The sequence below is a fragment of the Gymnoscopelus braueri genome, assembly GCF_963280865.1.
Source record: "Gymnoscopelus braueri genome assembly, chromosome: 15".
In the NCBI taxonomy this organism is placed as follows: domain Eukaryota; kingdom Metazoa; phylum Chordata; class Actinopteri; order Myctophiformes; family Myctophidae; genus Gymnoscopelus; species Gymnoscopelus braueri.
This window is the reverse complement of record NC_137620.1, coordinates 51780652-51807772: the sequence shown is the minus strand read 5'-3', so window position 1 is coordinate 51807772 and position 27121 is coordinate 51780652. Positions and strand designations below refer to the sequence as shown.

Sequence of the window (27121 nt, the reverse complement as noted above, 5' to 3'; positions counted from 1 at the left end):
TGTGTGTGTGTGTGTGTGTGTGTGTGTGTGTGTGTGGTTTCTAAAGAGGCTCTGTTGTTGAAATATAACATTTTGAGGAACTTTGGCAACACCATAAAGGTTCCCTGAGGACCCCCTAGGGACCCCCTAGGGACCCACTCCTCTTTGCTTGACCACTGGTGATGAGCGCAGATCAGTGGTGTAAAGTAACTAAGTACCTTTACTCAAGTACTCAAGTACAATTCCGAGGTGTTTTTACTTTACTGGAGTATTTCCAATGTTCAGTACTTTTATCTTGTGGGCTCCTGCCTTCCCCCTCCTTTGTAATTCTCTCCTGAACCAGACGCCTGCTTCCACCAGAACGTATGCATGGCGCCCCCAGGCACCGATACCACAAGTAAAAGTACTAGTTATGCACAATGTCTAACATGTGTAAAAGGCTTCTGAAGATAGCAGATCTACAAGCTCACAATGCGTCACAAATGTCCCCTCTAGGCTATTTGAAAATAGCAGATCTACAAGCTCACAACGTGTCGACATGCGGGGGGGGGGGGTGTCCCTGGAACAACATATTTTGAGATGGGGGTCCCTGGAACAGCATATGTTGAGATGGGGGTCCCTGGAACAACGTATTTGAACAAATGTTCGTTTTAAAAAATATATATTCAAAAGATGTGCAAACATTTTCCAGGAAAAACTAAAAAGGCATATCTACAAGAAAAGCACTTGGTGTTGCGCTATGAGCTTGTAGATCTGCTATTTTTGCCTAGCCGAATAAATCTTAAAATGACACAGATCCCTGTCTGAACGGGTTAATATATGTTTTGTAATAATATTCAAAATCTACAAAGTAACTAGTAACTAAAGTTGTCAAATCATTGTAATGGAGTAAAAGTACAATATTTGTCTCTGAGATGTAGTGGATTAAAAGGAAAAGAATAGAAAAATGGAAATACTCCAGTAAAGTAAACATTCCTCAAAATTGTATTGAAGTGCAATACTTGAGTAAATGTACTTAGTTACTTTCCACCACTGAGTACATCCACCCCAAAGTGGGTTCAGGTGCAGGTTTAAAAAATAACGTTTTGAGCTTGTAGATCTGTTGTTTGTGTGTGACACTGTAGCGTGACCAAGTATTGCATTAACCCTTTGCATTGTGAGCTTGTAGATCAGCTATTTTTTTTTTAAGATTTTGAAACATTTTGTAAACAATGGTTACTTTTACTCTTGGTACTTCAAACACATTTTATTGCCAATAGTTTTGCACTTTTACTCAAGTAAAAATGTTGAATACAGGACTTTATACTTAAAGGGCCAGACCACTGTGGTAGAGGTTTGGGTTGTGTAGTTACCTTGCCATGATGTAACTCCAAAGATGGAATAGAAATTGATAATTCAAAATATGCTTCTCATTGACTTACATTGTACGTTGAAACAGATCTCAAAGTCACTCTTTTAGCTCATAAACTAACACAAACAAAGTCGATTCAGACAATATAGAGCATCACCAAACCCACTACTGTTTTTTTTTTGATAAAAATGTCAACTTCCTGCTAATTTTACTATTTGAAGATCCGGATCCGGATCCATGGATCCAGTCCGGGTTTTCTATATAATAGAAATGACAAAATCAACAGGAAGTTAATATTCTTTATCAAAAAAACTAAAACAGTAGTGGGTGTGGTGATACTGTCTGAATAAACTTTGTTTGCGTTCGTTTATGAGCTAAAAGAGTGACTTTGAGATCTGTTTTACCGTACAATGTAAGGAGCATATTTTTTAATTATCAATTTCTAATCACTGGAGTAATTATTTTTGATTTCTTGTCCATCTTTGGAGTTACATCATGGCATCAAGGTAACTACACAACCCAAACCTCTACCAAAGTGGTGTGGCCCTTTAATGTGTGTCTCCACTATGTCATCACCAAAATAAAGTTGTGCATTTTGGTGATAGTTGGTAAAGAAAAGTAAAACCTCTCTCTCTCTCTCTCTCTCTCACACACACACACACTCACACACACACACACACACACACACACACACACACACACACACACACACACACACACACACACACACACACACACACACACACACACACACACTGTGTGCCCAGTCATTTGGTGCCATCTGTAAAATGGCAATAAAAAAATTGCCATAAAAAGAATGCACCTTAGTTTTTTATTATCTCAGGTACTTTGTAAATATGTAGATAACTTGTCTGGCCTTCTGTTGCTCTCTTGTTTTGATCTCCTTCCCACTTGCCCCCCACCCCTCTTCTTCTCCCCCCCCCTCTTCTTTCTATGGAAATTAACGTTGCGATGGGAACGATGTACAAAAACGAATTTCACCCACTTCTTTACCTTGTAAACCTGTGATGTGACAATAAAACTGATTCTGATTCTGATTCTGAAATGCATAGCTACAATACAGAGATGCAATGACAGTTGAGTTGACCGTTGACAGTTGAAGTTTGGCGGAGCCTGGTGGCTGCTGCTAACACCTGCACCCCAACAGCTCTAGTGGATAGGATAGGCTAACTAGACGCGTCGCAATTCAGGGCAATTGCAGAGTGTGGTTGCGCCGACGCTAGTCGCGGTTCACTGCCGCCGGGACTCGAGGAATACGCTGGGAGGAATACCGTCGGAGGCTGCGCCAATTACATTGTCACGCAACTCCTGAGATCACTTGCGTTTCATTTTGAGAGGATTGGTCCCCCCAACATATGGTTTTTGCATCAAAAGGTTACATTTTGAGCATTTGTGGCGCCCCCTATGGATCAAAGTGGAAATTATTTTGGGGATTTGTTGAGTAATCCACACTTGACATGTGATTCAAATTTGGGATTGACTGGACGTTTTGTTTGTGATTTGTGGGCTTTTTTGTAAAACGGGCCCCTCCCGCTAACTTTGGAAGCCATTTACGGACGAACGGTATGGACTATCAAAATTCTGTCGCATAAATACCCATCGCATGGGTCCAGAGATCATGTGTACCGATTTTTGTGAAATTTGGACAAAATATATGGGAGGAGGAGCTAAAAGTGTGTTTTGAGGAAAATTCAAAATGGCGGAAAATCTATCCTGACGCAAATGGGCGTGGCCTATATGGGGAGATGCGTCATGACCCAAGGAATCTAGGGAAAAAGAAATTTTGATTTTACGACCTACGGTTCAAGAGTTATAGGCCAAAACGTAAAGGGGGCTGTTATAGCGCCACCATGTGGCCGATTAGTGTAATTATTATATCAATAATTTCGGACTAAATTAGGAACCTCCCCTCCAAATCTGGTAACTCTAGCTCTTACGGTTTCTGAGAAAAAAATACTTGAATTTGAGTTTTTGCACTTTTCCATTAAAGTGGATGGGGAAATTTAATGCACTAATAAATCAATATCAATAAAACTATGCAACCAATCTCTTAGCCTTATACAAGCACACGATTCCCGGTGAGGCCGGTCATTTTGACATATGGCACTAAATTGGGAAAAATAAACTGTGGGAGGAGAGACGATCTAAACTATTGTTTATCTACAATAATAATAACTAGACGCGTCGCAATTCAGGGCAATTGCAAAGTGTGGTTGCGCCGACGCCGGTCGCGGGTCGTTGCCGCCGGGACGCGAGGAATATGCTGGGAGGAATACCGTCGGAGGCCGCGTGACGTGCCATTCGAATTTGGTGCTGATTGGATCCTGTGTTCGTGATACATGGCGTTTTGATTTGAAGAAATTGGCCCCTCCCAATAAAATAAATAAGCCCCTCCCACAAAGGTAGCGGGCCAATGACATCGTCATGTCACTCCTGAGATCACCTGCTTTTCAATTTGAGAGGAGTGATCCCCCCAAAAATCATGTTTTTGCATCAAACGGTTACGTTTTGCGCAGTTGTGGCGCCCCCTATGGGTCAAAGTGGAAATGCTATTGGGGATTCGTTGAGTAAACCTCCTTCGACATGTGATTCAAATTTGGGATCGATTGGACGTTTCGTTCGTGATTTTTGGCCTTTTTGGTAAAACGGGCTCCTCCCACTAACTTTGGAAGCCAATTACGGACGAAAGGTAAGGACTATCAAAATGCCGTTTGGATAGGTTTATCGCATGAGTCCATAGATCACGTGTACCGATTTTTGTGAGATTTGGAAAAAAAAAATTGGAAAAGGTGCAAAAAGTGTGTTTTGAAGAAAATTCAAAATGGCGGAAAATCTATCCAGACGCAAATGGGCGTGGCCTATATGGGGAGATGCGTCGTGACCCAAGGAATTCAGGTGAAAAGAAATTTTGATTTTACGACCTACGGTTCAAGAGTTAAAGGCCAAAACGTAAAGGGGGCTGTTATAGCGCCACCATGTGGCCGATTAGTGTAATTTTTTTTTTTAATAATTTCGGACTAAATTATGAACCTCCCCTCCAAATGTGGTAACTCTAGCTCTTACGGTTTCTGAGAAAAAAATACTTGAATTTGAGTTTTTTCACTTTTACATTAAAGCGGATGGGGAAATTTAATGCACTAATAAATCAATATCAATTAAACTATTTAACCAATCTCTTAGCAAAATACAAGCGCACGATTCCAGGTCAAGACGGTCATTTTGAGATATGGCACAACATTGGGGGATAAAAACTGTGGGAGGAGATGCGGTCTAAAGTATTGTTTATCTAGAAACAAATAAATAAAGTATCCCTAGAACTATAGTCTGGTTGCCCTGTTAGGGCAACCACACTAACTAGACGGGTCGCAATTCTGGGCAATTGCAGAGTGTGGTTGCGCCGACGCTAGTCGCGGGTCGCTGCCGCCGGGACCCGAGGAATACGCTGGGAGGAATACCGTCGGAGGCTGCGCCAATTACATTGTCACGTAACTCCCGAGATCACTTGCGTTTCATTTTGAGAGGATTGATCCCCCCAAAATCATGTTTTTGCATAAAACGGTTACGTTTTGGGCATTTGTGGCGCCCTCTATGGGTCAAAGTGGAAATTATTTTGGGGATTCGTTGAGTAAACCACCCTCGACATGTGATTCAAATTTGGGATTGACCGGACGTTTCGTTCGTGATTTGTAGCATTTTTGGTAAAACGGGCCCCTCCCACTAACTTTGGAAGCCATTTACGGACGAACGGTAAGGACTATCAAAATGCCGTTTGGATATGTTTATCGCATGGGCCCAGAGATCATGTGTACCGATTTTTGTTAAATTTGGACAAAATATATGGGAGGAGGAGCTAAAAGTGTGTTTTGAAGAAAATTCAAAATGGCGGAAAATCTATCCTGACGCAAATGGGCGTGGCCTATATGGGGAGTTGCGTCATGACCCAAGGAATCTAGGGAAAAAGAAATTTTGATTTTACGACCTACGGTTCAAGAGTTATAGGCCAAAACGTAAAGGGGGCTGTTATAGCGCCACCATGTGGCCGATTAGTGTAATTATTTTTTCAATAATTTTGGACTAAATTATAAACCTCCCCACCAAATCTGGTAACTCTAGCTCTTACGGTTTCTGAGAAAAAAATACTTGAATTTGAGTTTTTTCACTTTTTCATTGAAGTGGATGGGGAAATTTAATGCACTAATAAATCAATATCAATAAAACTATGCAACCAATCTCTTAGCAAAATACAAGCACACGATTCCCGATGAAGCCGGTCATTTTGACATATAGCACTAAATTGGGAAAAATAAACTGTGGGAGGAGAGACGATCTAAACTATTGTTTATCTATAATATTAATAACTAGACGGGTCGCAATTCTGGGAAATTGCAGAGTGTGGTTGCGCCGACGCGATTCGCGGGTCGGTGCCGCCGGGACCCGAGTAATACGCTGGGAGGAATACCGTCGGAGGCTGCGGCAATTACATTGTCACGTCACTCCTGAGATCACTTGCTTTTCATTTTGAGAGGATTGATCCCCCAAAAATCATGTTTTTTCATAAAACGGTTACGTTTTGGGCGTTTGTGGCGCCCTCTATGGGTCAAAGTGGAAATTATTTTGGGGATTCGTTGAGTAAACCACCCTCGACATGTGATTCAAATTTGGGATTGACCGGACGTTTCGTTCGTGATTTGTAGCATTTTTGGTAAAACGGGCCCCTCCCACTAACTTTGGAAGCCATTTACGGACGAACGGTAAGGACTATCAAAATACCGTTTGGATATGTTTATCGCATGGGCCCAGAGATCATGTGTACCGATTTTTGTTAAATTTGGACAAAATATATGGGAGGAGGAGCTAAAAGTGTGTTTTGAAGAAAATTCAAAATGGCGGAAAATCTATCCTGACGCAAATGGGCGTGGCCTATATGGGGAGTTGCGTCATGACCCAAGGAATCTAGGGAAAAATAAATTTTGATTTTACGACCTACGGTTCAAGAGTTATAGGCCAAAACGTAAAGGGGGCTGTTATAGCGCCACCATGTGGCCGATTAGTGTAATTATTTTATCAATAATTTCGGACTAAATTAGGAACCTCCCCTCCAAATCTGGTAACTCTAGCTCTTACGGTTTCTGAGAAAAAAATACTTGAATTTGAGTTTTTGCACTTTTCCATTAAAGTGGATGGGGAAATTTAATGCACTAATAAATCAATATCAATAAAACTATGCAACCAATCTCTTAGCCTTATACAAGCGCACGATTCCCGGTGAGGCCGGTCATTTTGACATATGGCACTAAATTGGGAAAAATAAACTGTGGGAGGAGAGACGATCTAAACTATTGTTTATCTAGCATAATAATAACTAGACGGGTCGCAATTCAGGGCAATTGCAAAGTGTGGTTGCGCCGACGCCGGTCGCGGGTCGCCGCCGCCCGGACTTGAGGAATACGCTTGGAGGAATACCGTCGGAGGCCGCGCGACGTACCATTCGAATTTGGTGCCGATTGGATCCTGCGTTCGTGATACATGGCGTTTTGATTTGAAGAAATAGGCCCCTCCCACTAAAATAAATAAGCTCCTCACACAAATGTAGCGGGCCAATGACATCGTCATATCACTCCTGAGATCACCTGCTTTTCAATTTGAGAGGAGTGATCCCCCAAAAATCATGTTTTTGCATCAAACGGTTACATTTTGCAGAGTTGTGGCGCCCCCTATGGGTCAAAGTGGGAATGCTTTTGGGGATTCGTTGAGTAAACCACCCTCGACATGTGATTCAAATTTGGGATCGATTGGACGTTTCGTTCGTGATTTTTGGCATTTTTGGTAAAACGGGCTCCTCCCACTAACTTTGAAAGCCAATTACGGACGAACGGTAAGGACTATCAAAATGCCGTTTGGATATGTTTATCGCATGGGTCCATAGATCACGTTTACCGATTTTTGTGAGATTTGGAAAAAATCTGTAGGAAAAGGTGCAAAAAGTGTGTTTTGAAGAAAATTCAAAATGGCGGAAAATCTTTCCTGACGCAAATGGGCGTGGCCTATATGGGGAGATGCGTCGTGACCCAAGGAATCCAGCGGAAAAGAGATTTTTATTCTACGACCTACGGTTCAAGAGTTAAAGGCCAAAACGTAAAGGCGGCTGTTATAGCGCCACCATGAGGCCGAATGGTGTAATTATTTGTATAATAATTTTGGACTAAATTATGAACCTCCCCTCCAAATCTGGTAACTCTAGCTCTTACGGTTTCTGAGAAAAAAATACTTGAATTTGAGTTTTTTCACTTTTCCATTAAAGCGGATGGGGAAATTTAATGCACTAATAAATCAATATCAATTAAACTATTTAACCAATCTCTTAGAAAAATACAAGCGCACGATTCCCGGTCAAGACGGTCATTTTGACATATGGCACGAAATTGGGGAATAAAAACTGTGGGAGGAGATGCAGTTTGAAATATTGTTTATTAACATTGTTCAAGAACAATGTTAATACTAGACGCGTCGCAATTCAGGGCAATTGCAAAGTGTGGTTGCGCCGACGCAGAGTTCTGGGTTGCGGCCATGGGAGTCCAAGGAATCCATCGTCACATAGTAGTTCACAGTTCAGTCCCCAGTGGAACAGATGGTGTTATAGGTCTCAAAATAAATTATTAAAGCAGACTTGCCATTTTTTTAAACCTTATTGTTCTGATCTGAGACATTGTGAGGAGAAAATACCCTGTGTATATAGAGTAAATGGCATATCTGCGATTTGCAAACAAGTTGTAAATACTCGGAAGACATTTCACGTTTTCCCCACACTTATATTATGTCATGTTTTTAGTATAAGATTCAGCACCTTTTTTCCCTCACCTGATAATAGATATTAAATACCTTGTAATGTACTTGTGAATGTCTCACCATATAATACATGTGGAACCATTACGATACTTGTCGACCTGGCTAGTAGCCATACCATTTTGTATATTGTAAGATAGATACTCCCCAGCATATCAGGCACATCAGTGTTACTTAATGGTGTCAATACCACAATGAAAAACTATTGTTTAGCCTACATTGTGACAGACTTGTCATTACCAGGCAGGAGTTTTGGATAAGCTCTAATGTCCATGTAGATTGCTTCACAATTTTACACACAGTAGAGGGATTGAAGTCCATTTTGTCCAGCAGGCAGAGATTATAGTCTGACACTTTCAATTACAAGCTTAAAACACCAAATTATAGAAGGCAAGAATTATTGTCAGTTAAACGAACAACTTGTGTATATTATGTTCATATGTGTATGGGTTTAGGCATTAATGAGATGTTACATTCCAAAGTTTCACTTTTTGTTCAGCTTTAGTAGTGAAGAACCCTTCTGATTGTGAATAGTAAAAACACATCTGTATTCATTGTAAATGTTAAATACATGTGACTAAATACATTACCAAACATATAGATTCACTTTTCAAACACATGGCAAAAAGAAAAATAAGTAGAGACAAAGCAGAGCAGATATAGTTTAAAGTATTTATTAACACAATTGTATTATTGGTACCTTTACTGTAAGCAACACCATTAATATATTTGGTATAATGTCCTATCAATTATTTTTACTATAGTTATTATGATTATATATGTAATTATGGTCATATTTTATGATTCTATATATAGGTTAATATGAGTTATTAGTGACAATTAAACAAATTATATTTTATGATAACTATTACAATGCCTGTAAACAGTTTATTATTATTGACAGATATATTATTGATGCTATAATGGTTATTATTATTACTACTATTACTGTTATTGTCCAAAATTATATTCTAACCTTTAAGTAATTTCAATATTTTCCAGGGTGAAGCAAAAAACCCGCCTCCTATTTCAGCCAATTTAGGAGTGCACGGGGAAAAAATTCTTGCACCGACCCCTTTGTTAAAAAAGGCGATCAAGCAAGCTCCTGGTAAATATATTAAACAAACTAAGAAATTTAACATTCTGAAAAATAAGTAAAACTTTTAGGGCTGCAACTATATTGATTAAGTGAATTATCTCAAAGTGTATTTTGTAGATATCTAATTTTGTATTTATCAATGAATCAATGTGTAACATTTTCCATAATTATTTTGGGATTACATTTATTAGTTTAATTAAGAAATTAAGTCCTATTTTAATGCTTGTATATTGGCTGTTTGAATAAAATTAAATTTTTTGACAACATTTATTAAAAAATAATTTAGTCCTAATAAGTGTTACAGTCTTACAGCCCTAAAAACAAATGGTGAGTTAAAACATTTACAACATGCACATGTAAATATAAGGTAGTGGGTCATGAAAAGGCAGTATACAATCCAAAATAGTTTGTTATGCATTTTTTAGAATTGATTATTTTATGTGTGAGTTTGTTATTAAATTCAGGGATGGCCAATATTGTGTTTATAGAAATTGGGTACTACCGGTTCACGAGCCACAACATAAATGACAATTAGAAATATGACAATTATTCACAAAGAACATTCCTGAAATGTAGAAAAAGGTTAAAGGCAAAAACAATATCAGTGCTGGACGGCTTCTGAAAAACAGGGAAACAAGTGTTAGTGTTCTTTTCAAACAAATGCTTCACAATCAGTAATTATGAAAAAAGACAAAACAATGCTACAATATGAATAATACTAGCGACAAGAGAAAAAAGGTGAGATTTGGCTGCTGCGTAATGGGAGATTCCAAAGTATAGGTGCGGCTACGATGAGGCCCGGTCACTACTTGGGCAGCTGATTCACATGTTCCAGTGATATATCCAATGACAGGGTTGGTGATCAAGAGGTTCCATTGTTCGCAATCCGTTTGTTATTTAGTGTGGCAGATGAGACTTTGCGCTGGAGTGGCACCAGAGAATGATGTAGCGTTGGCTATGAATAGTTCATACCGTCAAACGATCATCTCTGGTGACCACTATTTGGGCAGCTCATTCACATGTTCCAGTGATATATCCAATGACAGGGTTGGTGATCAAGAGGTTCCATTGTTCTCAATCCTTTTGTTATTGAGTGCGGCAGATGTGATTTATAAGAGCAGGTCAGAATGCGTTTGGTGGGAAAGAGCACGATGTCCTTGAAACTAAGGTCTACATGGTTCCAGTGTTTGCAAGCTTGTCTTGCAGGCTATGCACTAGTCCTGATCGGAGGATAATACGCAATACACAGGATCATGGTAGCTGTAGTACGTACGTAGTACTCCAGACTGTAGACATTGCTCTGGTCTTGAGATGTAAATGTGATCCAACAGCGTGTTTTTGTCAGTAGTCTTCTCCTTGATCAGTTGTGTGTATCCTCTGGACTCGAGCAGCATCGCTATCGGAGTACCTACACTGGCCAGTAGATTTTCGTTGAAATCACCACAGACTACGATGGGATGGTGGTCCATCACTTCTAAGGAGTCCAGAAGCGCCTTCAGATTTTCCATGAACGGGCCATCGTAACGTGGTGGTCTGTACACTGCAGCGATCAGAAGCTTGACAGGGGACTCTATCTTGACGACCACAAACTCGAGGTTTGTCACATTGTGTAGGTAACGCTTTTCACATGCCTGGAAATGGTCCTTCACATACACAGCGACGCCACCGCCATTCTGTTCTGCACATTCAGGACGGCTGGTGTACGAGATGTGCTTGTTGCGGCTGAACATGGTGTATCCATCCAATTGGAGACTGTCAGCCACAAAGGAGCCGGTGAGATGCGTCTCGGTCAAGCACAGGACATCTGCATGGGTCAGTTCGTGATGTTTTTTGATGTCCTGAATGTGTGCCGGTAAACTTTGCGTGTTGTGATGGACAATCGCGAGTGTTTGCGCCTGGCCTGTCGTCTCTCGATACTTCAACAGTGGCATAACACTGTCCAGTGAGGCGGTCTTCATGGATTCCAGGGCAGCTGTGATTGCAGGATCAGCATAGATTTTCTTCGCATCGAAGTCAATGATGTGCAATCCTTGCAATGACGTTGTCCTACTGAGGGCAACGTAGGCCATGCCTGGTTGGAAGATCCGTTTCAAGGAAACCACAGCAGATTGTGTAGTCATGCCTTGGACTTTGTGAGCTGTGCAAGCATATGCCAACTTGATGGGAAATTGCCTACGAAGCGTGTTATTGCTCAGGTGTTCCTCATATCTCTCGACGTACACTTGTGTACTGCCAGGTGTAGTTTTCCGGTATTTCTGTCCTGCTTCAGGCTTGTCTACTACAAGCCAAAGCTTGGCTACTCTACTCCCGTCCTCGTTTACGTGCATCTCTACACTAGCCATCTTGCCAAATGTCCCGTTCACAAGGCCATCCTCCACATCTATGTTCCTGATGATCACGATTGGGGCGCCTTCTGCAACCTGCAAGTTGTCAAGAAGATCGTTCTGCTCTCCTGTACAGGGACTGGCAAGGCGAGTCTTGTGGTTATGGACTTGCTTGTAGTCTTCCGCGGGTATGTTGACGATGTGGCTGTGGAGCGCAGACAAAGATTTGGCGTTGTGTTCGGACACCTCTTTGTTGGTTGCGAAGATGTGCACAACATCCTTAGGACAACGGTCACGCACAGTCACTCTCTGAGCAAGGAGTGCTTTGTCTGTGTCACTCAGCGGATCCTTCTTCGCTTTGACTCTCAACCTATTCAGAAGCTCTGCGTAGGGCAGATCATCTTTCTGTCGCATGATCTCGGTCAACGTGATCATCTGAAAGTGTTCGAGCAGAAGGTCCGGTTGGCCTTCCTCGAGCACACAGAGCGGTTTCCCACTTGACGTTGGAGGGAGCTGGTAAAAGTCGCCTACTACAAGTACCGACATGCCGCCGAATGGCCTCTTACTGCCTTTAATCTCTTGCAGTCTCCAGTGGATGTAGATAAACATAGCCTTTGAAATCATCGACACCTCATCTATGACGATGATCTCCGCATTTCCCAGCTTTGCCCTCACGTCATCCAATTTGTTTCCCAGTCCTATGTAGGGTGGTTTCAGTTTTCTTGGCAACTTCAACAGGGAATGCAGTGTGTTTCCCGCGATGTTGTATGCCGCAGTTCCTGTAAACGCAGACAGCAGCACTGTGGGCATGGATGCGTCCGTCTCCTCAAACAGTCTGGGGAGTCGACGGAGAATCCGTGTTGCCTCACCGTAGATGCACTTGATCAGGTGTGATTTGCCAGTTCCAGCACCCCCAGTGACAAAGAAGAAGAAGGGTTCGGGTTTCTGGTCGAGTACGCTCTTGAAGCACCATTCACGTACAGAGTGAAAGATGGAGGCTTGAGTCCGGTTGAGGTTTCGACACATTGAACGCAGATAATCGAGGCTCATTTGCGGAGCCGATACCCTGTGACCAACAATTGTACCCACCTCTTGACAACTGAACTCTGGGACGTCGTCTTGTTCGTCGTCTGCCTGTGGATCTTGATCTTGTTCGGCAAGACATTCCATCCGCTCGAGCTCATTTTCTGGGGCAATGTTGGCCCACGCATCTTCCGCAGGGCCATGCTTCATGAATTCCTCTAATGCTTCTTCCATCGATTTGCTGTGTTTTTCATACCTCATTTTGTTCTCATCAACAATGGCATTTGCGCGGCATGTCCATTTTTGTCCAGGTATTTTCACAGACGCAGAGTCGTAGAACTCCTTGTAGGTGGGGAAGATTGCGGTTTTCAGTGTGGTCTGATAGCGATGCGGAAGGTAAGCCTTCAGCAAGTTGCCGAAGTATTTCTCGGGGTCCTTCTGTTCCGAGAATTTCGCGTATCTGATAACCGCGGGTCGGCCATCCGTCGAGCGCTTCTTAATGGTTCCCATGTTGTCAGACAGCTTCAGGCAATCTGGCTTTTTTGCTTCGCTACCGTACACAATCCTGTACTCGGATGCAAATTCTGCTAGACACATGTTGTCAAACACCAGTGTTTTGGGTCTGGCGTTGTATTTGTCAAGAAGCCCTGACATCCACACTTGGTTCGAATCGGCTGGTCTTTTCTGCAGCAAGCTGAGCGGGAGGCTCATTTTCATTGCATTGTCATCCGTCGGGAGGAAGACAACTTCGCGGGAGCATTTCTTCAATTGCAAGCTGCAAGTTCGGGCCACTGCCTCCTGAGAGCTAACCTGTCTGTTTTTCACATATGCGTGAACAAGTTCGTTCATTGCACCCCTTTCGGTCACTTTTGTGGGGTCTATGCCTTCGACTACTTGTTTCAGAAGCTCACCCATCTCATGTTCGGCCTTGGATATGTAGGACAGCATGTATGAGATGCAAACAAAGTGGTCCAGGACAAACTGGATATCCATGTTGGCATTCCAGGCCTCCAGCAAAACTGGGTTGTAGTTGTTCACATAGCAGTCCTTGACTCCACGCTTCATCAAGAGGACCTGGACATTCCTCAAGTCTTCAAGATAGCTGTCGTACTCTTCGTGAGTCAAATTGCACTTTGCCAGCAACTCTGAGAGGTCGGTCAGTTCTGATGGCAAGTCCAGAAGTAGATCATACAGAGGTTTGAGTTTGGCCAAAGCAGCTTGTGCTCTTGCCCTCTGTTGTTTGCCTATGCCTTCTGTACTCCTCTTTGCACTTTCGTTTGCTCCTTCATTTCCTCCTGTTGCGCCCCTTTCGTCTTCATCCGTGACTTCCTCCATTGGATCAACTGGCGTTGGGTTAGTTAACCAGGTTGTGTCCACTGGTGCCTTGGGGAATCCAAACCTGCATGTCTTGTTACCTTTCTTACAGGACTTTGTGTGGTTTTTGCTGTGCATCTGAACTTCTTGGACAATTCGGTGAAGCACAGGATTTTCGTTTGGATCAGGCAGCTGGCACGAAATGTAGCGGTCCGCAAATTCGCATATCTTCTCGTCCGAGTCTTCTCCAAGTTTGGGGGCGTCGGCTACCCACATTAAGGCGTGAACATGCGGCGAACCCCGGGCTTGATACTCTATTCTATGGAAATAATCTATGACGTGTCCGATAGGGCGAGCATCAGACAACAGCAGTTTTGTATACGCAGAACGAACTCGCTTGTCAAACATTCGCATGGTAGTCACTGCATTGCTTCTGAGGATGTCGCACTTCTCATTCCAGTCCAGCTTGTCAAAATTCACAATTTGGCCTTGCTGTGCTTTTATTGCCGTTATGACCTCTGGCCATCTGAATTCTGCAGCACTTAAGGTCAAAAAGAAGGTAGGTGGGCCTAACTGACGGACCATGGCAAATAAATCATACATGGTCTTCTGCCAGTAGGCTGGCGTCCCCCTCAGGGGTTGCATGAACCTTGTTGCATCCCGGTTTCTGACCAGTCTCTCAACTTCATGCTTGTCCTGCAACATCTTGTTGGAGATCCTGCGACCATCCTTGCTAAAGGGTTTGCCCTTCCTCAATTGAATTGAGATGGTGTTTTTTGCCAAGTGGGTCTCTGTAACAAACTGGGCAAAAAAGAGATAGCTTTGGTCTCTCGCAAAACGATCATCAACATTGAAAAGCCTTGCGTTGAAGTACCTGCTTGGTGTCAGTTTGAGCTTTCTCTTACGATCCAACGTGTTCTCTCCAGTTGGAAACAATGTAGGGAAGGCCCTTGCTTCGAGGTTAGGGGCTGTGCTATAGCTGACAGGCTTGTTTCCTTCAGCTGGGGCGATGCAGAATATGCCATCTCCGTATGTCATTGTCTCTTGTCCAATGTCATCCGGTTCCAAGCAACTGTCCAGGCCATGTCCAGGTCTCAGCGCATCTTGCTCATCTTGGGCAGTGGGTGGATGTTGATCCACCCACTGCTGGGATGGGTCGAGAGTTTCAGTCGCATCGGCTACTTCCATCATTTCGGCGTCGTCACAACTGTCCATGACTTCGTCTGTGCCTGTCTGTTCAACAGTGGGTAGGTCTTCAAGTTCAACAGTGGGTAGGTCTTCAAGCTGGCCCTCCACATTTTCATCGTTGATGCTCTCATCATCTCGGATTGTGATGTTTTTGTAGTCGGGGTGTGTCTCGATGAGTTTCCTCAAGCCCAGTAAGACATTGGTCATATTGACAGTGTGAAACAAATGATGGCCTTTGTACCGCAGACGTCTCTTCAGTTTCACCCTGTACAAACGGGATGAGTCGAGCCTTCTGGGTAGGGTGTTTACTGTGGTTTCCACGTCTGCTGGCACGCACACCACAGCACCATAAATAGCACTCTGTTTGCCTTTAGGAAGTGTGAGAATCTTGGCAAATGGTATGTCTATTGCCGATATTTGTCTTTCCAGCACATTGAGTTGGCGGAGCTCTGGAGGAATGGGTGCAAGTTCCAGGTTGTTTGCGACAGCCAAGCGTGGCATTCTTCCTGCTACTACACTTTTGTGACAGCATTGACAAATCCACTCTTTTCGCCTTTCTTCGGGTACAGTGCAATCTTCCGGCCCTCCACATTGATCATCACACGAATGAAGGTATTTGCCTGTTAAGCAGGCAGCAACCACGGCGGGTTTGATCGTGTAATTTGACCGATGACAAACATTCACTTGACCAGCGAAAAGAGTCCGATGGCACGTTGTGCACACAAAAGTTGGTCCATGTTTTATGACTTTCTGGAAACTCGCTATAGCGCCTTGTAGTAGCTCATTCTGTTGGGGTGCGGGAGCTAAATCTATCCTCGCAGTATCTAAATCTTTACTCGCTTTTACAGCAATGCCCCGTTTGCGCAGGATATCACATAAGTCCTTGTATCTATTTCTTATTTTCATTGAACGTCGGATGTCACGGCGCATCTTGAAGAATGGGTCCGTTTTGCATCTGCGGGCCATGTCGGACTTCATGTGTTCCCTAACCTTTTCCCTGAACTCCTCATCTTCTCTGAACCTCTTGTTGAGATATGCCTTCTTGAATTTCTTTTGCTGTTCCTTGAATTTTTCATTTGTTATACATCTCATGGCAATGTATTTGTTCATGTATTCCTTCCTTGGAGTCCTAGGTTTTTCCTTGGCATCTGATTGCAGTTGATCCTTTCTTTGTCTCCTCATTATTTTCTGTTTCCGTTGTTTACTCATTTTGTTGGCTCCTTCATTTGTAGTGTCTGACATCACTCGTGTTGATGGTGAATGGCCTGCCTGCAGAGAATGCTTGGTGATTGGAGGTCCAGTGTTTGTTTCATCCTGGCAAGTTAGATCGACAGGCTCTTTGTGATGCAGGTTGTCAGGATGAACTTGCACTGTTGACAGATGGGGTGACCGAGCATTTGTCTGTTCAAATGTCACTGGCATGAAGTCATACTGCATTTTGTCAATATTGTTTGAGTGTGAGAAGTCAATTAGCTGGTCAATCTTAGCGAACAGATCATCCAACTGAGTGAAGGTCATCATTACAGCTTTTCCTCCAGGCAAAGGTAGGCCATCAGCACTTCTCTGATGAGAGTCAAACAGTCCATATCTTCCAGACCTGTCTCTAAAAACAGCAATGGTGTGTGGTGATACTGTTAGGAGTGCATATTTGACATTCTCAGACAGACACTTAAGTCTTTCCTGAAGCTTCAGCCACCAATGCCGTCGGTAGGGCTCTCCCTCAGCTCTCATATATCCCATGTCCACGCTAGATTTTTTCACAGAGTACGTATTGTGTTCCGTTTCCACCTTGAGAGGTACTTCCTCCATTGTCAGCTGGCATGACTTAAACAGCTTTTGTCTTTTTAGTGTTTCTATTGTTCTTTTATACAGACTGTCTCCCTTGTCCAGTATCTTGTCAAGATCATCCATCTTCAAGTCAAGACCTTCATGTTGGTGTGCCAAAAATGTCAGACCCATGCATGTACACTGCCGATTCTTTGACATTTGGGAAAACTTATGATGATTTTGGCTTTTGGATGCCTGCACAGATTTGACAGAGGGTGGCACGGTGCATGCTTGGTCATTGTTGGAAAGGTCCATGGCCTCGACAATGTTGTCTTGTTCTTCAACATCAGACTGTGCATGTTGCTGAGCTGTTTCTACCACAGGCTCCATGGCTGGCCATGGACTAAATGTGTTTTGTGCCCCTTCATCGACCTCTGTGCAACTGTTTGGTGAATCTGTATGGGCCAATTTAGCATCCCAGAATTTCTTTTTAGCGATAGATTTCTTCTTACGATAAGGCATGATGTCACCAAGTTTTAGATCTGAACTTTTACGAAAATGTACACTCTTTACCAAAAAACAACCTTCAACCTTCAATACTAGTGTAGCATTAGTCACAAATCACTCTAGGCATCAAGAATCAACTTACTTACCGTTAAAAAGTCACCAGAGGAGCTGTTTCGATCTGATGAACACTAGAATAAAAAAAGAGAACAATTTCAGACTAGCGCTATAGTTTTTTCTACCGTTATATTCTTGTGTAAAAACCGTGTGTGCCATTTTATGACAGTAGATTTTCAGGCTGCTGCGCAGCCTTCAAAACCTAGTCCTCTGTTGCGCTGCTAAGAGCGTTGGTCACTGAAGCATGGCCATTTAAAGTGTTTTACACTGCTATAGCACCTACCAAGTTTGGGGCGTTAAGCATGCTCGGAACTGTAGTTATGGCTGTTTAAAGGGCACATTTTTTATGAAAATCTTTGTCTATGATCAAGTATCGGTATATATGAAGTCATTTCTCTGACCGCGTCTTTCAGCTTTCCATAATGTGCATTATTGGTGTGTTAGCAATCTAACAGCTGCATTTGTATGTATGGTGCTTATTTTATTTATATACATCTACCATTCATGCAATTATGGCTATGACAGACATAGCTGACATTCCCTTGTTGAACTTTAACTATTCAAGATTTTATACAATATTAACCAAAACATTTGGAAAAGTAGAACTAAAGAGAGAAAGTATTACATAAGCATATATGTCTACCAAAGATTATGTATATGATGAGTACACCATAGAATTGAAGTACGCATATCATCTGCATAGTTTATATTAGGTATAGCAGTGTGGGAAAAGAATGCATTAATTCATAAGTTTACTGTTGCAAACACTAATGTTACCATTTATCTGTAGAGTAATGGTGTAACCATTTTGTTTTATTCCATTTGAATTATTTGATTAAGAATGGCTGACAGCTTTGACTAATTGGATCCAATTACCTTTTAAAAATGTGTGGAAACAGAATGTAATTAGAGAAAGGGCTCCAAGAGGTCTCTACCAGGTTAGGTCGGTTATTGTGGGCCAGCAATGTTTGGAATACGTCAATCAGGATGAATATGAAAAACTGGACAGATTTGTTTTTGATCACCAAGGACAGAATTCTGCTCTGGCATCCAGACAGTGTGTGTGCAGTTTCACTGCCATCAAGCCAACGGTACCAGAGATTGACTGTCCACAGACAGAGTGACACACAAAAAGACAGACAGGGTGCAAAACAGTCTCAGCCATGCCTTCCGGCCTGACGGAGACAATAAAGAGTGCAAAATAAGCAAAAATAATAGGAGTTGGCAATTTACAAATAAAGAAAATGTGTTTCAATTAAGCTAATCATATGGGGACCAACAAAATAATTTGTAATGCATGTAATGCGCCGATCTGTGAGGACGGCGGTCACAGAGATTCCATGATTTTTCAAAGGTACAGTAAAATCACCGTTTTTGCTGACAGCACTGGCACACTATTGATATGGCAGTCAAAGAGTTAAACTAAATAGAGTATATATATTGGCAATGTCTCCTTAAAAACTGACAATGGATTGACCCCAAGACAATTTCCATATGCCAACATTAGATAGTCATGTTATGTTAAACAAACCTTGCAGTAGTGCAGTCTGGGATGGTCCCCTCAGTCCACTGCTGTGTTGGCCAAGATATCAGGTCCGGTGTACAGCCACGCCACAGCTGAAAATGTCAATAAAAAATACTGTGTTTTAGACACAAATATATATTTGTCACTATATAAATATAGTGACAATAGCAGATCTACAAGCTCACAAGTGATCTACAAGCTGACAAGTGAGCTCGTAGGTCGGCTATTTAAAAGGCAACAAGCTTACAGTGAGCTTGTAGATCAGCTATTTTCCAAACATTAAACTCACAGTGAGCTTGTAGATCTGCTATTTTCAAATATATATAACTAGAAGTTCTGCCCGCTACGCGGGCAGAATTCTAGTACCCCCCCCCCAACCCCCCCACCCCTAACCTCCCCAAAGAAAATGTCGTTTGGGGGTACAAAGTCATGGGATAAAAAAATAAATAAAAAAAAACTGTACTGTACTGTACTGTGCTGTACGGTCTGTACTGTACGGTGTGTACTGTACTGTACTGTACTGTACTGTAATGTACTGTACGGTCTGTACTGTACTGTACTGTACTGTACGGTCTGTACTGTACTGTACGGTGTGTACTGTACTGTACTGTCTGTACTGTACTGTACTGTACTGTACGGTCTGTACTGTACGGTCTGTACTGTACTGTACTGTATGGTCTGTACTGGGTGTGTACTGTACTGTACGGTCAGTACTGTACTGTACTGTAATGTACTGTACGGTCTGTACTGTACTGTACGGTCTGTACTGTACGGTACTGTACGGTCTGTACTGTACGGTACTGTACGGTCTGTACTGTACTGTACAGTCTGTACTGTACTGTACGGTACTGTACTGTGCTGTACAGTCTGTACTGTGCTGTACTGTACTGTACGGTCTGTACTGTACTGTACGGTCTGTACTGTACTGTACGGTCTGTACTGTACTGTACTGTACGGTCTGTACTGTACTGTACGGTCTGTACTGTACTGTCTGTACTGCACTGTACTGTACGGTCTGTACTGTACTGTATGGTCTGTACTGTACGGTCTGTACTGTACTGTGAGACGTGCGTGGTGTGACCGTCTCCCCGTTTTTTTTGCAATACAAAGCCGTGACTATAACACAACAGATCTGTGTGTGTGTGTGTGTGTGTGTGTGTGTGTGTGTGTGTGTGTGTGTGTGTGTGTGTGTGTCAACATACCACCTCCGTGACTAATGTGATGCAACGGGACTTTTGAGATAGCCATGCCCAAAATAGGGTGCCTTATTCGGATACATGCGTGTGACGGTTTTTTAAACAATAATCAAAATCAACAAAGTAACTTAAGTTTTCAAATAATTGTAGTGCATTAAAAGTACAATATTTGCCTGTGAGATGTAGTGGATAGAAGTACAAGTACAATATTTGTCTATCTATGCCAACTGCCAACATACCAAATCAGCAATGCAACAATGTACAGTACTCACACCGCAAATGTAGACAGATAGACAGACACAGTCTGAGCACAAGGGCGTGAGCATGTCAATATAGGGACAATAGCAAGGTCAGAAAATTAGATTGTAGATCTGCTATTTTAAATAAGGTTAAGTGGTGTGACCATGTGTGAGCCCAAACATACACACCCCTCATCTCCGCCCTACTTTCTCCTGTTAGTGGCTAGTGGTCTGTGTTTATTAATCACAATTTTAACAGAATATATATATAACAAATGCAAGGTTACATTTTGTGTTATATAATGAATTGTTACGAAGGTCGATTGTGACACGATGTTCTGAAAAACAATGATGTAGCTAACAGAGCTAGCTCTGAAACATGACTTCAACCTGGTGTTTGCACTTTATCCATTTACATCTACATAAAAGTCCTTGAAATTAACAAGTTTGAGAACCACTGCCCTACTTCATCATACAAGAGTGGCACACAATAAGAGTAAAAATAGCAGATCTACAAGCTGCCAACGTGTGTTGGTGCTCCACTTTTCCATGTCAAGGACCTCCAAAATGATATGCATTTGGCCACAGACCCCCCATCTGAAAATATGTTGTTCCAGGGACTCCCAGAAGCACATACGGGAGTTAAAAATGTTTGCAAACTATCAAGATTTTTCAAAAATGGCAGATCTACAAGCTCACTTGGTGCTGCGCTATGAGCTTGTATATCTGCTATTTTTGAATCGCCAAAGAAATCTAAAATGACAGCGATCCCGGTCTTAAAGGGTTAATACAAAATGCAGGCGTGCCTAGCACTTATCACAATATAAGTAAATCAAGCTATCGATATTGGCAATGCCTCCTTAAACACTGGCCCTGGATTGACCTCAAGACAATTAGGCACACACAAGTGAGCATGTTTGTTTGTCAGGTACTTATTAAAGCATACTTTCAAATGGAAACGAATATACTGAATAATACATTGCATCCACAACGTGAAAACACAGCAACTATACCAGTTAACTACACCACTGTACCAGTATGCAAACAGTCTTACTTAAGTAGGGGTGCTACTGCTAGTATACTCCTTCTGGGTTAACACAGTAACTGCTTTCAACACCTTAATACCGGGGATGCATCTGTGTGTCAATTTTAGATTTGTTTGGCTATTCAAAAATAGAAGATCTACAAGCTCATAGTGTGGCACCGAGTGTGTGTGTGAGTGTGTGTGTGTGTGTGTGTGTGTGTGTGTGTGTGTGTGTGGGTGTATAAACACACACACCTCATCTCAGTCCTACATTCTCCTGTTACAGGCTAGTTGTCCATCTTAATCACAAGTTTTAACAGAATAAATATAACAAGCAAAGTGAATTAAAAGCTGAATCAGATCTACAAGCTCATAGCGCGAATTAAAAGCTGAACCAGATCTACAAGCTCATAGCGCGAATTAAAAGCTGAACCAGATCTACAAGCTCATAGCGCAGCACCGAGTGGCACGCTATGAGCTTGTAGATCTGCCATTTTGACCCCAAGACCATTTCCATAATGGCAACATGAGATGATTACAAATGTGTCAGGTGTGTATGTTAAACAAACCTGGCTTGCAGTAGTGTTAGTCTGGAAGAGGTCTGTCTGTCTGCTGTCACCAACACACCTGCAAATGAATAATATTTTTTTTTATTTTAGACACAAAGTTAACCTGAAGATACATTTGTTATTGATTTACATAGACAGTTGCTCTCACCACATCTTATCTAGATCTACAAGTGAGATTCTACATCATGTTTGTCAGGTACTTATTAAAGCATACTTTCAAATGGAAACGAATATACTGAATAATACATTGCATCCACGACGTGAAAACACAGCAACTATACCAGTTAACTACACCACTGTACCAGTATGCAAACAGTCTTACTTAAGTAGGGGTGCTACTGCTAGTATACTCCTTCTGGGTTAACACAGTAACTGCTTTCAACACCTTAATACCGGGGATGCATCTGTGTGTCAATTTTAGATTTGTTTGGCTATTCAAAAATAGAAGATCTACAAGCTCATAGTGCGGCACCGAGTGTGTGTGTGTGTGTGTGTGTGTGTGTGTGTGTGTGTGTGTGTGTGTGTGTGTGTGTGTGTGTGTGTGTGTGTGTGTGTGTGTGTGTGTGTGTGTGTGTGTGTGTGTGTGTGTGTGTGTGCGCGCGTAAACACACACACCTCATCTCAGTCCTACATTCTCCTGTTACAGGCTAGTTGTCCATCTTAATCACAAGTTTTAACAGAATAAATATAACAAGCAAAGTGAATTAAAAGCTGAATCTGTTATATAAGCAAGGTAGTCACATAATGTACATAGAATGCTGAGAGACAGTGACAGACAAAAATACACAAGTATTCAAAGGCATCTACAAATATTTGCCAAACATATCAAATATAGTGAGAAAAGCAAAAATAGCAGATCTACAAGGTCACTTGTAAAAAATAATATGCCGTGCTATGAGCTTGTATGTGCCATTTGTGAAAAATCGTGAACATTTGTGCAAATATGTTGTTATATCAGTGGTGCTCCAACTTTTCCATGTCAAGGACCCCCAAAATGATATGTGCGGACCCCCATCTCAAAATATGTTCTTCCAGGGACCCCGAGAAGCACAGATCGTTGTCAAAATATGTTGTTCAAGGGACCCCCAGAAGCCCCAATATATGCATTTGGCCGGGGACCCACCCATCTCAAAACTATGTTGTTCCAGACCCTCAGTCAGAAGCACAGATCGGAGTTAAAAATGTTGGTATATTTTCACGATTTAAAAATAGCAGATCTACAAGCTCATAGCGTAGCACTCTGTGCCACACTGAGCTTGTATATCTGCTATTTCTGAATAGCCAAAGAAACTTAAAATGGCAGAGATGCATCAACAACTATACCAGCACTGTACCAGTATGCAAACAGTGTTACTTATGTAGGGCTGCTAGTATGCTCCTTCTGGGTTAACACAGTAACTGCTTTCAACACCTTAAGACAGGGGACGCATCTGTGTGTGAATTTTAGATTCGTTTGGCTATTCAAAAATAGAAGATCTACAAGCTCATAGCGTGGCACCGAGTGTGTGTGTGTGTGTATAGTACACACACACACCCCTCCTCTCAATCCTACATTCTCCTGTTAGAGACTAGTTGTCCATCTTAAGTTTTAACAGAATAAATATAACAAGAAAAGTCAATTAAAAGCTGAATCTGTTATATAAGCAAGGTAGTCACATAATGTACATAGAATGCTGAGAGACAGTGACAGACAAAAATACACAAGTATTCAAAGGCATCTACAAATATTTGCCAAACATATCAAATATGGTGAGAAAGGCAGAAATAGCAGATCTACAAGGTCACTTGTAAAAAATAATATGCAGCGCCATGAGCTTGTATGTGCCATTTTTTCTAAATCGTGAACAGGAACAATTTTGAGATGGAAGTCCACGGCCAAATACATTTTGGGGGTCCTTGACATGGAAACATGTTTTTCAAACTATTTATAGAATATATATTCAAATATTTGCACAATTTTTCAAAAATACCAGATCTACAAGCTCATAGCGCAGCACCGAGTGGCACGCTATGAGCTTGTAGATCTGCCATTTTGACCCCAAGACCATTTCCATAATGGCAACATGAGATGATTACAAATGTGTCAGGTGTGTATGTTAAACAAACCTGGCTTGCAGTAGTGTTAGTCTGGAAGAGGTCTGTCTGTCTGTCTGCTGTCACCAACACACAGGATCTCCACCACACCTGCAAATGAATAATATTTTTTTTTATTTTAGACACAAAGTTAACCTGAAGATACATTTGTTATTGATTTACATAGACAGTTGCTCACACCACATCTTATCTAGATGTACAAGTGAGATTCTACATCTGCTATATTCAGAAGATTAAATGTGCTTTTTCTATTGAGGTCATTTATTCTAAGTACACAAGTGAGCTTGTAGATCTGCTAATTTTCAATCTGTAAAAATATTGCAAAAAAACTGTATTCACGCACACACACACACACACACGTCCTACATTCTCCTGATAGTGGCTAGCTGTTGGTCTTAATCACAAGTATTAACATAATATATAACAAACAAATGCAAAGTCGATTAAAAGCTGCATTGTGTGTTAAATAAGGAATTGATACAGATATATGGTCGATTGTGAGGAGATGTCTCACCGACAACAAACGTAGCTTAGCCTACAGAATAGCCATGAAACATGACAGTCATGGATGAACTTCAACCTGGTGTTTGCACTTTGTCCATTTACGTCCCGTACATCTACATAAACGTTCACATTTCAAATATAAAGTGCTTACCTCATGGCCATGGATGTTAAAATTATGTAGGGGCCCACAGAAGTACCAGTATGTTCCGTATTGTTCAATAAAAAGCATTTTAATCCGATCGGTGGCCAGTCTCAGCATTTCCTCCATGCTTTCAACTACGCGACCCTATCGGTTGGGAGGTGTATTGCACTCCGATACAATATAAATCTATGAGAAAATAACTACCGATCGGATTAAAAGGATTTTAATTTAACTATATGGAAAATACGGGTATTTCTGGGGGGCCGTACATACTTGTAACATCCGTGGCCTTCGGGCAAACACTTTTGCCCGACATTTGAAGGTTTAAGTAGATGTAAGGAACAAAACGGGAAAAAGTGCAAACACAAGGTTGGACTTCATCCATGACGACGATGCAACGTTAGCTTGTAAAGTTAGCTTGGAAAGTTATCGGCTAACAGACGGATCATAATAAACTATAACAATTATATTATTACTCACCTCACACAAAAGACGACGAAATGAAACTCCTCTGAAGAAAAGATGTAGATTAGTGATATAATATAAAGGTAAATGAGGTTTTATAGTTTGCAACTTCTCTCTTCACTCTGTCTGTCTCCGACCGGCAAACATAACAAGTGAGGGGGGAAGGGGGGTGGCTTCACCATGTGGCCTTAAGGGTTGCCAGGTTGTGCGACAGAAACAAGCAACCAGGTCTATGAAAACAAGCCCAAAAGAAGCAAGCCCTTCGCCCTTTGAACACATACATTGGCTATTTGAAAAAAGCCGATCTACAAGCACACAACTCCTTGCGATAAGAAACAGCACTTTAAGAAACAAGGCCAAAAAGTCACAACCACCTATGTTTACGAGCAACTTTAAAGAAAAAGTAGGCAAAAGTCGCTTATAATAAGCGGACATGGCAACGTTGAACGTGTCTCCACAGTTCACCAAACATTAGTTCCGCAAATCCAGCATGCGTGCGTAGGTGTAAAAATTCAGGCCACCAGTGTTGCCAGATTGCGCAAGAGAAATAAGCAACCAGGTCTATGAAAACAATCCCAAACGAAGCGATTAGGTCACATGAGCACTCTAACCCTATATACATTGGCTCTTTGAAAATAGCTGATCTACAAGCTCACAACAACACTGCATGTATGAATGATAGAGTAAGTTGTTACTGTAAGATGTAAGTGTATGTATATATATATATATATATATATATATATATATATATATATATATATATATATATATATATATATGAATGAATGAATGAATGAATGAATGGATATATATATATATATATATATATATATATATATATATATATATATATATATATATATATATATATATAATACTTTTTTTAAATATTAATAATCATGTACATGTAATACATAATCGAATATTGTATTAATAATCATAATAAAATGTAACTAAAAAAGAAAATAGTGAAGACTAAAAGAAGTTAAGAAGTAGAAAAAGATTTTCTAACCTCTGAAAATGATCCTTACATTAATCTTAAAGAAGGATTGTTACTGAAATATTTCTATGTAGTTATTTAGTTTGTTATAACCAAAAACTTAAAGAACATAAAGAAACAACAATAATAATAATTTAAATTGTTTTTATTATTATTATTATTACATTTATTATAATAATTATCATTATTATTATTATAATACACAACAAAAGCCAGGTAGAATCCTCCCGGGAACTGTCAAATATCTCCTAAACAATCTTTTAATAGATTTAATTAACAATAAATATCAATTAAATAATAAAAGTTTTTGAATTATAAAATAAAACATATTTATTAGTCCAAATTAAGTCACAGGCTTTTACATTTTTTGTAGGCAAGCCAGGTAGAATCCTCCCAGGAACTGGCAATATCTCCTAAACAATATTTTAATAGATTTAATTAACAATAAATATCAATTAAATGATACAAGTTTTTGATTTATAAAATAAAACATATTTATTAGTCCAAATTAAGTCACAGGCTTTTACATTTTTTGTAGGCCCCTCCCACTAATTGTGCAAGCCAATTACATTGTCACATGTCATCAGAGATCATGTGTAGCTTAAATGGAGTGGATTGGTCCAAAAATAATCATGTTTTGCATCAAACGGTTACGTTTTGTGCATTTGTGGCGCCCCCTATGGGTCAAAGTGGAAATGCTTTTGGGGATTCGTTGAGTAAACCACCCTCGACATGTGATTCAAATTTGGGATCGATTGGACGTTTCGTTCGTGATTTTTGGCATTTTTGGTAAAACGGGCTCCTCCCGCTAACTTTGGAAGCCAATTACGGAC

The 27121-nt window shown here is 41.1% G+C and overlaps 1 long non-coding RNA gene across 1 annotated transcript; it reads right to left on the bottom strand.

The window, feature by feature from the left end:
- Nucleotides 1-8862: 8862 nt before the first annotated feature.
- Nucleotides 8863-25425, bottom strand: LOC308102430. The gene is made up of 6 exons (XR_013934653.1): nucleotides 25304-25425; nucleotides 24190-24267; nucleotides 22084-22141; nucleotides 19062-19147; nucleotides 17563-17604; nucleotides 8863-9911 (listed from the first exon to the last, which is right to left on the bottom strand). It is a non-coding gene; the product is annotated as an uncharacterized lncRNA (long non-coding RNA).
- Between the last annotated feature and the right edge of the window lie 1696 nt (nucleotides 25426-27121).